The sequence below is a fragment of the Leuresthes tenuis genome, unplaced genomic scaffold (genome assembly GCF_036924035.1).
Source record: "Leuresthes tenuis unplaced genomic scaffold, fLeuTen1.0.hap1 SCAF_11, whole genome shotgun sequence".
Classification (NCBI taxonomy): Eukaryota; Metazoa; Chordata; class Actinopteri; order Atheriniformes; family Atherinopsidae; genus Leuresthes; species Leuresthes tenuis.
The window spans coordinates 3,258,522-3,272,190 of NW_027325365.1; the positions used below are offsets into that span (position 1 = coordinate 3,258,522).

The 13,669-nt window shown below is 42.3% G+C and overlaps 1 protein-coding gene and 1 non-coding gene across 2 annotated transcripts in view; both read left to right on the forward strand.

Annotated features, from left to right (window-relative positions):
- Positions 1 to 13,669, forward strand: part of hopx (HOP homeobox) — a 404,275-nt gene that overhangs the window by 305,280 nt on the left and 85,326 nt on the right. The window lies entirely within an intron of this gene.
- On the forward strand, positions 10,016 to 10,098 carry trnal-uaa (transfer RNA leucine (anticodon UAA)). The gene has a single exon. It is a non-coding gene; the product is annotated as a tRNA-Leu (tRNA).

A 13,669-nucleotide genomic window follows, 5' to 3' on the forward strand; every position in this document is an offset into this window, starting at 1 on the left:
TCATGTGCGAATGCAAAATTAAACAGTTCCCCTGGGGAAGGGCAGTTCTGTTAAGTAAATCTGAGGTGGACAGTTCTTAGAACGTCTCTTTCCGAATACGCCTGTAGTCTTCAAATTGGCCCACAACAGCATTCAGTAAAGTACCACCCTGCATGTGTGAGGAGTTAACGACGGTTCATAGGAGCAGATTTTCCTCATAAGCGACTTGAGCTGGAGACCAACATACGGCAGAGGCGCGACAACACTTCAGTAAATCACTTTTGTCACTTTACACATAGGTTAAAGCATAAAATCCACCATGAATACTTGTAACTGTAACTTTTAGGCCCTTTGAACACTGAAATCCCTGCTTGGATCTTCCAAAATCAACACCAAACATCGATGAATTGATTAAACTGCTTGTGTTACCTCATAATTGATTCATGTTTTCATGTTTTTTTTATGTTTAATGGGATCTCAATTAGAAACAAAACATCAGAAACGTTATTTACTTTCTTTGTACACAATGAAACTCTGCCTGGCTTCTCAATGTTGCTTTAGCAGGAAGGAAAAAAGCACATACCGCATAAAGGTGAATCTCTTCATATGAAACAGCTTGAAATATCATAGAAATACAGTAAAAAGATGTAAGATGTAAAAACCTCATGCTGAACAGAGACAATAATGTGAATCTGTTTTGTTCCATAACAGTGAAGGAGGGGTCTTACCAGAGATCTGTTTGTTATATTTTGGGATGTCAGGCAACTTGTGACATGACAAGAATCATGAGGCCTGAACAAGATAATGTGCAAAGAACGTAACGATGGAGAAATCTGTCACTGACTATTCATTATAACATGTACACCATTCCAACCTTAACCATGTTCTCGTCACCCCTAACCCTCACTGTTCACAGATGAGAGTGCAGTAAAAGAAATTAGGTGTGAATAGGAGCGAAGTTGAGGAGTACTGAGACAGTAACACATTGCAGAAGAGGTCTCCTACACAGCGCTGCTGTTGGTTCAGTGGATTAATACCAAGTTGTTGCCAATCAAAGACTAGCAACATTTAGAAGGTGAATGTCACGATGATGAAACAAAAAAGGAGACGATGAATCAAAACCTAAGCTGTATCTATGAGAAAAAAATGCCGTAATCGGACAATTTTTCAGCTTTTAATGTGAGAATGTGATGAGATCGGGCTGCAGAACAAGCACCTTAAAACCTGAAGTTTGTATGATTCATAAGTCATGCTTATTCATGCATTTATTATACATTTATAACTCACAAACACATCAAAAGGAGTCGGTATGAAGTCACATGTCAGAGTCAGAAACGCATTAAAAAAGTTTAGGCATTCCTATGAAGCAGTTTCACTGTAAAACACAGCAGCAAGTGGTACTATGACAACGGGATCAGCTATCAGGCAGCTGCTGCATGAGCCCGTGTTCCTGCAGCATGGATGCACCAGCTGATGGCACTTCAGCGCTCACGTCTGAACTGGACTGCAGTGCCCGAGTGACAGTGGAGGAGTAGAACCGGGAAGGAAACGAAGCATGTTAATATTATGCCGGATGGAGCTGCTGTCTCTCAGTGGGGGTCAGACACAAGCAGGAAAAAAAAACCCCACGTACACAAGATGACCTGCGTACAGGTTACCATGGCAACTCGATGACGTATGGAATTCAGAGAAGTACAGAAGAAGAGGATGTGGGTGGTCAACTTTGTGTTGATGTCGACAAACAAGCCGCAGCAGCTGAAAGTGGACCGGGACAGGTGTGAGTGACGGACTGGTTGTTCATGAGGAAACTCTGGATGCAGGAGCAGCCCTCTGCAGTAAGATGTGCACGGAGACACTGCCTGAGGCTGTAAAAAGACAGAACATGCCATAAACCACCAGCTGACATGTTGCAACAGTTAAGTCATCGACTGCAGTATATAAAATAAAATGCCCCCAGAAATATGAATCTCTTCTGGGTTGACTGATACTGTGTAACATCAGGAAACATCACCACTTACAGGTCAGCCCTTCTCAGTTAAACTGCAGCCAACCAGGCTTAGATTAGTGCTCATCTCAGGGTGTGCACAGCTTCTGGCCTCGCTGTCGGACAGTCCATCAGGAAGAACTTCATTTAAAGAATCTGAAAGCTAATTCCCTGATTTGAGGCTCAAATTGCCTCTGTGAAAGCAGACAGAGGGAAGGCTCGCTCAGGAAGTCAGAATCATGTAGAAAACAAACCCAGAAAAACATCAAAAGGACTTTTTTTCAGTTTGCCTTGTTTGTTGCATGATAACAGAGACTCAAATATGCGGCTTGGTTTATCCAGCCTATTCAAAATGACCGCTTATGTCTGCCTCTGTTCGAGTTTGGTGCTCCACTCACAGTCTTATTGCACAGCATTAAATAATAAGCATTAGTCCTAATGATAATAACAACAAGGCACTCATTAAAACCTCATGTCAGCATCCGGCAGATGAAAGAAAGCCAAGGCAAGAAAATACAAAATGGAAGCTATTTGTGGATCCAGAGAAAACACACACAGAGAACTCAAACTCAGCCTGAGTCTTCCCTTGTTTCCTGCTTTATTTTTCAATAAAAAGACACAAGATCCTGCAGATCCACAGCAGCATCTGACTCACCGCAGTCTATATTTCACTGATACATTATATCTACACTTGTTGACTCACCTCTATATGATTAATGGAGCGCTGCGCAGTATGTTATGTCACAATTAAGAAGGCTGTGCTTCAAACGTCTGATAATCTTACATTTTGAAATGAGTCCACCTTTGGGGGAAGTTTGCAGACTTCCCCGCTCCGTTTGTTAAGCGTAACCTCTGCTGACGCCTGTTCAGATCCCCTCACTGGTGATTTGTGAACAACACACGAATCATGAGCTCCAGTTTCACTTTAAAACTTGATTCTTCCAGCATGAGCTTACAGGTAGATGAGGTGAATAAAAGGAATGACTCAGAACAGAAAAACAATGCTGTTTTTCCCCAGAAAACTTCTGATGTCGCCGTCTCTGCTGAGGACAGCCGCTGCGAATGCAGCTCCAATGGTTTGGGTTTGGGAAGGACCCAAACCCTAAGGTTTGCATTACTCATTCACTGGCAAAGCAAATCTGAAGCTTAAAAAGATGCAAAAACAATAAATTGATTTGAAGTTGAACTACACTACAAGGTGTCGCCAGTGTAGGCTGCGCTGCTCGTGCTCTTCTTCGGGAAATGACATCATATCTGGAAGGATGTCAGTCAGAGTTTATTGTTTGTCTTCCAAAAACAGCTGATGAGTTGCTTCACTTGAATCTTTGCAGGTCAGATGAGATTCACAAAATGATATTTATTTTATCTTTGTCCATCAACACAAATGCTTTTTTCTTTAGTGACTATTTCATGTTTTACCTCCATCCGTGGTGATGTTGTAATGTTAATCTTGTAATACACCTTATTGTTTAAATTTGTGCAGGAAATGACAAACAATACAAGACTAATTTGGGGAGGTTTATGTTCAGCAGAGTGTTTCATGTTTAAAAGGCTTATTGGACAAGAACTACTTAGAATAAAGGAGTAAAGACACCATATTTCCCTCCACCTTTTTCATTTTCTTCCCTCTCCATCTCTCCTTCTGAGCTTAAAAGTGCATTGTGACTATAAAGGTAATCACGAATCAACCTCCTGATGCCCCAATCATGTGTTTGCACCTATCAAAGGAAATAAACAACCTGCAAAGTAAAACCTGGTTCCACAGACCACCCGACCCAAAAGGTCTTCTGTTCAGGAGTTTCCATCCTCCATGCAGCCATGACTCCTTTAAAGACCAAATAACCCACTGCCTGCTGGAGAGAAGGAATCAGAACCCTAATACCTGGACCTTTAAACCTGGGGTTCACACTGGGAGAGTGGGAGTAATGTCAGGAAGTGGCTGATGAGCTGAAAACGTGGAGAAAACTGAGCTGAGGTAACATAGCATTCATACAGGGAATCTGAACAGACTTTGATGGTGCCATTGAGTTTCAAACATCTCAGTAAAATCCAACTGCACTCCTCTTTAAGCATTTTTAATATAAACTCACTGGATGCTGCACAGGCTTCTTATCTAATGTGATGTCATGGTTCTGCGTATAAATAGCACTCCACTGCAGGCACTTTTTGAATGTAATTTCTGCATATATTACCCCATTTTGTGCATCATTTTATGGTGTTAAATGAAACATGAAATAACTAAGGTTGGGGAATGTGTGGCGTAACACAAAATAAAAGCAGAACATTACTTGGCATTGTTAATCATATTCCTCTTCATAAGACCAGGCTGTTGAAGCAGAGAGGTTGGTAAACAGCTCACAAAGTCGCTACTTCAACTGGCTTCTTTCCTTTGTTTGGCAAAGAAAACAAAAAAAGATTTCAAGGTAACTTCTTTATTTTTGTTTATCACTTACACGTTAAAAGTCATCCACTCTTCCTCCAAGTGTTTATTCAGTGATGTGGACGAGGCTTTTGTGAGAACATAAAGACAAACTTTCTTTCAGTGTCAAATTGGACTTTTATGCAGTGTGAAGATGAAAACTCTGCCAGTCGAGATTTATTTTACATCCACCACAGGACAGATCATTTTCTTCATCTTGGTTCTTTGGGTTTCACCTGTGACAGCAGTGTGAAAGTAAGAAAAACCTGGTCTGTTGGTCAAAGTATTCTAATGTTAGAATACGTGTTTCCTCTGTAAAGTTGAGCCAGTGTCTGTCTCCTGCAGTGCAGGAGGTTATTAAACCTGATGTTAACCTCGTCCAGAGGCGGCGTCCACTTCTCTGGGCTCGGAGGCATCTGGGATGGACCGTCACACGGTGGAAACGTGTGCTGTGGTCAGACCCATCAGTGTTCCAGATCTTTGTTGGAAGAAATGGAGCAAAGAGCAAAAGCAGCATCCAGCCTGCTGTCAGCAACCAGTCCCTGCAGCCAGGCTCTGTGATGGTATGGGGTTGGATCAGGACCCTCGGCAAAGCTCATTTCCACTTCTGTGACGGCACCATTAATGCAGAAAAGTTCACTGAGATTTTACAGCAACATATGCTGCCTTCAAGGCCACATCTTTTCCAGGGACGTCCGCGCATTGTTGAAGCAGACCATGGAAAACCACATTCTGCCACATTCCAAAGGCCTGGCTGAGGAAGAAGAGGGTACGGGTGCTGGACTGGCTGCCTGCAGTCCTGACTCTTCATTTCTTCGTGTCTTTAATGCTAAAGCATCCTCTAAGTGTTGTGAGAAGTACTGGCAGCATTGCTTGGAGGTCAGAAATTCAAAAATACACATTTACCAATTTTAAAAAAGTCAAGGAAAGTAAATGATCACAGTTGGAATAAAAGTTTCAGTTTAATGGTCACAGTGCTTTTCTTCTAAGACAATTTGATCCATCTAGTGGGGATTATAAATTTCAAGGGAATCCCTTTAATTTTCATATTTATATTTCCTCCCTGGACCACAGTTCTGGGAACATGAAAAAAAAGATTTGACCAAATCTAAGAACTGTTGATCCAAATCCAGAATATGGGATTCAGTTTGTAAAAGTGTCTCTCTTTCTATGTTTTAATATATATGCATTGGGGAAGATTAATAAACCTTTCTGGGTAATAGGATTAAAAGAACCACAAACACGAGTGAAATCCTTAAAAGAGAGCCCTGATCTCTCGTGCATGATCACTCTTCACGGACCGTGTAAACATCGCTGCCGCCTCGCTCTGCTTCTGATGTGCATGTTAAAAAGCAAGCCTTGGTTGAAGAAAGAGGGGGGGGTTATGGGATTTTCCAGGATCTTTGTACGTCCGCCCTCGCCAAATAAAGCCACAAGAAAACAGCTTTAAAAAGCGGCAGAGCTCAGCTACAGACGAGCGCCGAGTGGGAGGACGAGCGAGCAAAGGTGGGGAAAAAATCTGCCTCCGCCAGAAGAAATTACCACTTCACCGTGAAAACATGCCGCTCTGAAGCCCTGCACTGATACAAATAAAGGAGAAATAAATAAGAAGCAGCACTCCAACACCTCCCTCCCTGTTCGTCTATTCTCACCAGGCGGAGAGTTTATCATTACGAGTCCACAGAAGCGTCAGTCACGTTAAAGCGAGCTGGTGTGTCACCATTGTGATACAGAAATAAAGAAACCAATGTGTGAACTACTTCATCTGATGTGTTTTTGATGCCCGGGGCGGCTTGATGTGAAAACTGACTAGTTTCTTTTCCCCATTAAAACGAATAACAAAGTCACATGGATGCGGATTTAATGCGCTTCATTGAGAGATCACACTTTCGTTTGTTTCGTCATCATCACACAACACAGACAGAAAAGAGCCAGATTAGCTTTGAGCTTTGAAAACACAACCCAAACAACCGTCTCTGTATTAATCCATAGTCAGATCTCTCAGCCAATCAGCTGCTTTTATCAGTCTGTCGATCGAGTGCAGCCACACAGCGAGATATCGACTGGCAGTCCTTTTAACGTCCGAGCTCTTTGTTGAAAGACGGCCTGCAGAGGGGATCAAACCCGCGGCCTGCTGCGTGGAAAACGCTCCTCCTGTCTGATCATCAACATTACAGAGCATCACAGGAACCAAGGAAAAAAGATGGCAATAAATGATAGAAAAGAAGAGGAATCAAGCAGTGACAGAGCTGTTTGAACAGGAAACCAGTCAATCCGTTAATAACCAGGCAGGAAACAGTCATGTCGGCCTTTTAATCAGTCAGTGAAGCAGAAGATCGATGCAGCGGTCACTCAGTTGCTGACTGGTTACTGACTGGATGTTGTGAGGCTCGGCAGGTCGATCTCTGCGATCGATGCTGAAAACAAGCAGAGACACAACCTACTGTGTGCGTGTGCGTGCGTGCGTGTGTGAGAGAGCTCTCTTCTCTTTTCTGAATAGAAGCACAGCAGAAAAGCTTTTTTGTCTCTGAACAAACTGTACACAAAGAAAAAAGAAAATCAAGGTTTGACCCTGGAAACGGTTTCATTAAATGCACTCCATGTATCATCTCAAGTGTCATTCTGCTGTCCTCTGAACAATCTGTCAAACAAACAAAAGCCCCAACTTCCAATATATAAGCAAACAAAACCCTCAACATGCTGCAATCCCTCTCAAAGTGACACAACAACCCCTGATTCTGTTCATAGAATACTATTGTACACATACAACAGTGTTTAAGGCCTGCCATTGTTGTCTCTACTCAGCGTTTAAGGACACACTGCACATCATGCTGAGATATGAAGAGAACAAAGAAATGAGGGCTTGATCAGGACTTTGCACAGTGCTGTGTCAAAGTGTGTCATTCTGCACGCTGAAAACAAATGCTTGTACAGTCTGGCTCATTAAGGCGTCTGTGAAGTGTAAATAAGCTTCATGGTGCAGTCAAAGTTAACCACGGCAGCTGATTCAAGCTGATTTGTTCTGTCAAAAAGAACATTTTGCTAAACAGTCCTGCAGAATGAGGTCTGGCATCGTCCTGCTGAAATAACCACAGACCTCCCGGGAAAAGACGTCACCCTGATGGCAGCATCTGTCTCTCCAGAACTCCAACATCCAGCTGTGCATCAGTGGTACCTTCACCCAGATGAAGCCATCCATGCCCTGGACTCTGATGCAGCCCCACACCATCACAGACGCTGGCTTTAAACCTTTCTCTGAGAACAGCCTGGATGTTCTTTCTCATCAGTTTTTCCCAGAAGCAGCTGAAACGTGGACTCATCTGCCCACAGAACACGTGTCCACTGTCTTTCTGTCCATCTGAGATGAGCTGGAGTCCAGAGTTTCTGCACAGAGCTGATGTATGGCTTCCTCCTGGTGTGATACAGTTTGTGTATTGTTTATGCATGATTGCATACAAAAGTTGCTGCAAAGTGTTTTGAGCAGCTGAGTGATCTTTATTTGTGAGAGCAGGTTCAAGCCACTTCTGAATTAAAATGACTTCATTTATAATCATGAATATGATTGCAGTCTGATTAATATAGAAACTATTTGGAGTTTAATTTAGTTTTTCACTCATTTAATTTGTTTTTCCCCATTCAAGTTACTGGTATCGTGACATCTTAACTCTAATCCACATACATGCATTTTTGTGGATGTTTAATTGGGTTTGAAGTTGGATGACAGACCAACAGAAATGACCTGAAAGACCACAGGAAGCTGGAGAGGAAGGAAATATGTGCATCAGTTAACAAATATGAAGCCGGTGCTTTCGGGTCTGTCAAGGAAAGGCAGAGGGTTTCTGAGGCTTGTCTGCTATTTAGTTTGCCAAACAGTGAAGTGTTGTTTCTTTTCTCTCTCCACTCTTCATCATTCTCTCCCCATTCAGCCCCACACCTTGCTGTGAGGAGACTCATTCTATTCGTCCCCTGCTGCCTGCGAAAATTGGCCCAGAGGACTAAAGGAGGAGGAGAGGGAGACAGGGAGGAATAGCATCTAAAACACAAAAAGCCTCCATCACGTTTAGACAAAACCTTCCTTTGGAGCCGCCGCTGGTTTAACGTCTGCTACTATCCTAATGATCTGCGTTAAAGACCGCCCAGAGGTTTTCTACACAATCCAGACTCTTCCGAATGTTAACGACTCGACTTCTGCAACTTTAACAAGTCTGTGCTCTGCGTTGGTTGTGAGAACTGAGTTTTAAAATGAGAAGAGAGATTATATGCAACATCTCCGTTTTGGCCTCATCACCCACTATAAGGACACTCGGCACACCAGGAAGTGCAGAATAACTACACAAGTTCAGCAAATGACATTGAACTGAGAGCTGGGTTTGATACTCAGTGGGGAAAATGTAGTATGGAAGAAGTGAACATGCACCTTAAAGGGGAACTCCGGTATTTTTAAACCTGGACAGCGTCCTTCGGAATTGACAATACAGCCTCTAAATAAGGCATTATCTGTCTTTATTTCACCAATACTTTAAGAAGAATGAATGAATGAATGAACGTGTGCTATAGCTCTGTTAGCTAATAGCTGCTGTGTTGTTGTTATTGGCGGCTATCGGGGGGCTTATAGAGGGCTTTCTACACACTCGTCTACTGGGATGACAGCACAGCTTATTTATTCGTCTTAAAGTCACTCCGTTATATGGATCTCAAGGAATCTAAATATCTTCCGAAGGACGCCGACTTTCACCAAACTGTTCTCTGTGAGTAGATGCCAGAGATAAGGTCTCGGTTTAAAAATACCGCAGTTCCCTTTTAAAAAGGGTCTTACATCTTGACTCATGCTGCTACCTGCAGGTTGTTTTACAGGGGGGGTTAGTATATGTCGTTGTCCTATAATGGGAATAAAGGAACCGGCTTTGACTTTGACAGTCCATCCTATACATTCTGCTGAATTACCAACAACGAGATTCATCATCTTGCAGTTGTGTGCTTCTGTGAAACAGGAAGAGTTCAGTTTTAAACATCAGAAATCCAGACTGATGCATGTGTGAAGTAGGGCATGTTTCAATAACCATACATTTGGAACAGTGTTGTTAAAAGGCCAACTGCAGGGGATACGAAGCAATCATCGAATCTGCAGTGCTCATTGTTTTTCTTTTTCGTGATTTATTGTGAGTGTACTGAATGTTTGATAAATGTTTCTGAATGAACCCTTGGCATCAGACACAGAGCAGCTGAGGGATAATAACTAAGGCTTGCTTCCAGAGTGACTGCGGTGGAGCAACAGGCTGTTTAAACTCATTCAGACAGACTTATGCTCCTTCTGGAACACTTTGTTTCTCAGGAACATTGTCTGGTACTTCCATCCCTCCACACAAGGCAGTCCGGGTCCACTCTGTTCTCATTTGTGCTTCAAAGATGGTGGGACAGGCTACCAAATGCTACCAGAGCAGGATCTCTCTCTCTGTCTTCAAGCATCTTTATGGCTGATCTCTTCAGGAAACACCTCTATGAGGACAGGACCTAACCTACACTTCTGCACCTTCTTTGAACAGCAGTACCTGCTGTGCTTGTCCTAATTGAATAGTTTCTAAATTAGTTTCACCCTAGTTTTACATGTATATTTCAGGGATTCTGCTACTTGTACCAGGATGACCGAGTGGTTAAGGTGTTGGACTTAAGATCTAATGGGCCAATGCCCACGTGGGTTCAAACCCCACTCCTGGTAGAATGTTTAACAGAAACCACTACAAATGGTATTTAAAATTGTGTGTGGAATTTCATGGTTTCCACCTAGAGAGGAGATGTAAAAATGCAGTTTAGGGACTGGATAGTGTAGTGGTATGATTGCCACCTTCCATGTGGGAGACCTGTGTTCAAATCCCCAGCATGAAAGGTACTACCTCCACTAGGGGTCCTTAGACAAGACCCCCTTATCCTACATACCTACCTGTAAGTTGCTTTGGATAAAAGTGTCTGCTAAATGCATAAACAGTTATTGGATAGCAGCTGCTAAATAACAGAGGGTATATCTAAGTATATTAAGTTAAGTTGTCAATCTCATTGTTGGTTCTCAGTATATTTGGAACTGAATTGCCCTGGATTTCCTCCTTATGCCTCCAGGAACCAAACTGTCCTCCCTTCTTATCCCTCCTCCTGTGGAAGTCTAGATCCACATTGGAGGCCCTCAGTGTCCAACTTAAAGTTTGGAAAAAGATTTGAGGCGAATTTCATCCCTGCAGTCCATTATAGAATTTAATGAGGGAAGTTTTACGTTGAACAATAATCTGTGAAATTGGCTCCGACTGAACACAGTTGGATCCGTGACAGTAGGCAGCCACAAAGGTTTTTCAAGGTGGACATCCAAGATTATTGTTTCCATTTCCATTTTTACAGCGTCTTATTTCCTTGTTTTGTCAAATCCATGACTTTGCCGAACCAGGGAGCCGTGACGTTCCAACCTGATGAATATGAAAATGAGAATCTCACGTTGGTGGATCCTGTGTCATTCTCCTCTCACAACACGGGGATCTTGTTTCTTGCTCTGCAAACACTCCAGAATGACCTTTGCTGCATTTATTGTCAGTATCTCATATCGTGATGAAGGAGATCTTCTTTGTATGCCAGCGGTGATGGGCTTTGACAGAACGATAGCATTTGTACTGGGAATTAAAGCAGGAATGAAAAAGAATGATTTGAAAATGTTATTGCCAGACCTTTTGGATTGTAAATATCATCCTTTCTTTATCAAGTTAAAGAGGAGCTGCAGTTTCTCTCTGTGAGCAGATGAACTTTTAAAATTTTATCACCAAAATTTCATCAGTTCATCCTTAAGTTCATGTGGATGGTTAAGAAATCTCCTTTAAAGACGTATCATGTTGACAAGAAGGGAAAGACAGAACAAAAGTGTAGCATTGCATCCTCTGACATAACGTTCACCAGTTTGTCAAGAAAGCTTCTTCTCAGACTTTACTGCCAAGTTACGAAGCTTCTCAAGCTATTTTTCTAACCCCTTTAACAGCTTTTGTCCACAAAAAAGGCACCGAATTCAGCAACATTCATGCCAATCCTTTGCTACTTTCTTTATGTGAGTTACACATCTTTATTCACCTGTCAGAGGGCAGCAAATGTTCAAATGTTTTGTGGATTTTCACGCATTGTTTCATGTATACCTTCACATGGAAATGCGATCAGAGTTCCAGCTTTTATTGTTAACAAGTCATATTCGGAGTTCTCAAAGCAGAAAATATTAGATATTTTCAGAATCTAAACTATATGCTGAACTTAAATTCGATTAGTTCAACAGTTATCTTTCCAACCTATCAGGGTGTTTGAGTGCAAATCATTCTAATTAATTTGTAAATATTCTGTCAACTGTGCTGTTTCAAAGCTCCCGTGTGGGTCAACATTTTATTTCAAGAACACACCGGCTCACAGCCCTGTACACCACTGCTGTGTGAAACCAGCAAGCAGAAGAATCGATCCAGAGATGGTGACCACCTGAGCGACATCGACCGCAACCACATCCACTCACAGGCACTCTGAAAACACAACCTGCAAAAAGGGGGATGAAAACAAGATGGCGAGGAGTTCAGCAGCCTCGCTGCTCGGCTGGTCGATTGATGAATGACTTGGAAGTGATTGGAGGAAACTCGCCTTAATGGACTGATCTCCACTGGATCAAAGTTCCCTTTTAGTCCCTCACAATGGTGTCTCAGCATGAGCCAGACCTCACACCTCTACATCTGCGGTATAAATGCCCCAATGAGCTGGAGAATGAGCAGAAAAATAAATTTCCAGGAAAAAAGAGAGGAAGGTTTGAGCTGAAAATAGGAGAGCGGTCTGCCATGTGTAGCCAGTGTGTCTGTGCTGCAATGGCCTGAAGATGATGATGCCAGGAAATGCAACAAATAGTTATGATTTGAATCGGCTCTACGATAAAAGGTGGTGATGATCAAGTTTTACAGTGTTTATATCATGCTGCTGAGCATTGTTACGGTTTTATTTTCTACGTGTTAACTGTTGTAGAGTTATAGTTTTCAGCTCTCATATTTACGTGTAGTTACAGTCAGGGGCACCGATTTATGCTAGTTTCTGCTAGTGGGTGCTCACCGTGTTTGCATGACTCTTTGCTATTTTGAAACGCATACGCTCTCTTTCACAAACACACAGTCTGCACACTGGTGATGCATACGAGAAGTTAATGTTAATGTAACCTAACGCAAAAGGCTCCGATGAAGATAAAGGAAAACAAAATCCACAATCCAACAGTGCAAACCTCACAAAATACTTTGTTTTTTGCAGCATCATAGTCTATCCACAGGTATTTACCTTTCCAGCTAGCTTGAAAAGTCCGACCTTTATTCTGCTAAACATCTGCACTGCTGCTGTCCTCAGTCGTTGCCACGGTAGAGTTCTCAATGGAAGATGGTGTCGGGTCGGTGGATATTATTGTGAAAAATATGTCCATTTTGTTGACTAAATCAACCACTATGCTAGTTTAACAGCAAGTTGCTGTCCAGCCTTTTTGGCGGTTTATCTGACATCACATGACAACGCGTTTATAGGTAGCGGAGTGGTTATCAGCAAATCAATGACAAGTGCTGGCTCTGGGCATAGGCGAACCAGGCGGTTGCCTGGGGCGCCATCTGCTGGTGGGGCTCAAAAATTTAATTCACAAAGTGGGAAAAAAAAATTATACTTGAAGATATGAATAATAAATTTCAACCCATCCTTGAAATTTCTTGACACTTTTTCTTTTAAATAAATAATAAAAAGAACACAAAAACTCAATATGAAAAATCTATTTGCTGACAGGCGCCCTGAACCTGACGCTAGTGGAAGGTGAGGTGGGGGAGGGGCAGCGCACCCCAGCTTCTTCAATTAATAAACAAGGACGTTGTCGAGTTATTTTTAACAACGTTTTAACAACTTTTATAATGAAAAGGGCACCCAAGTCAGGTGCTGCTTTTAGAAAGCGAAGGAAGGAGGAGGAGGAAAAACTGGCACAAATCAAAAGTATGTAACACGACTCTCACCTGGAGCGCCATATTACCCAGAGCCGGCCCTGCGCCTATGGTTGCAGTAATAAACAAACAAGAGGACAAAGCCATCAAATTTACAGATGAAATTAACTGATTGAAGTATTCTGGAAAAATGTCTAAAGCTGATTATTGGGAATTCTTCTGGTGATGATAATCGTGTTGAATAAACTGGATTTTGTGACACTGAAACTGAAACTGGATTGATGACGCTTAAAAAGTAAAGAGAGCAGAAAGTTCTGAACAGCAGAGGTAGAT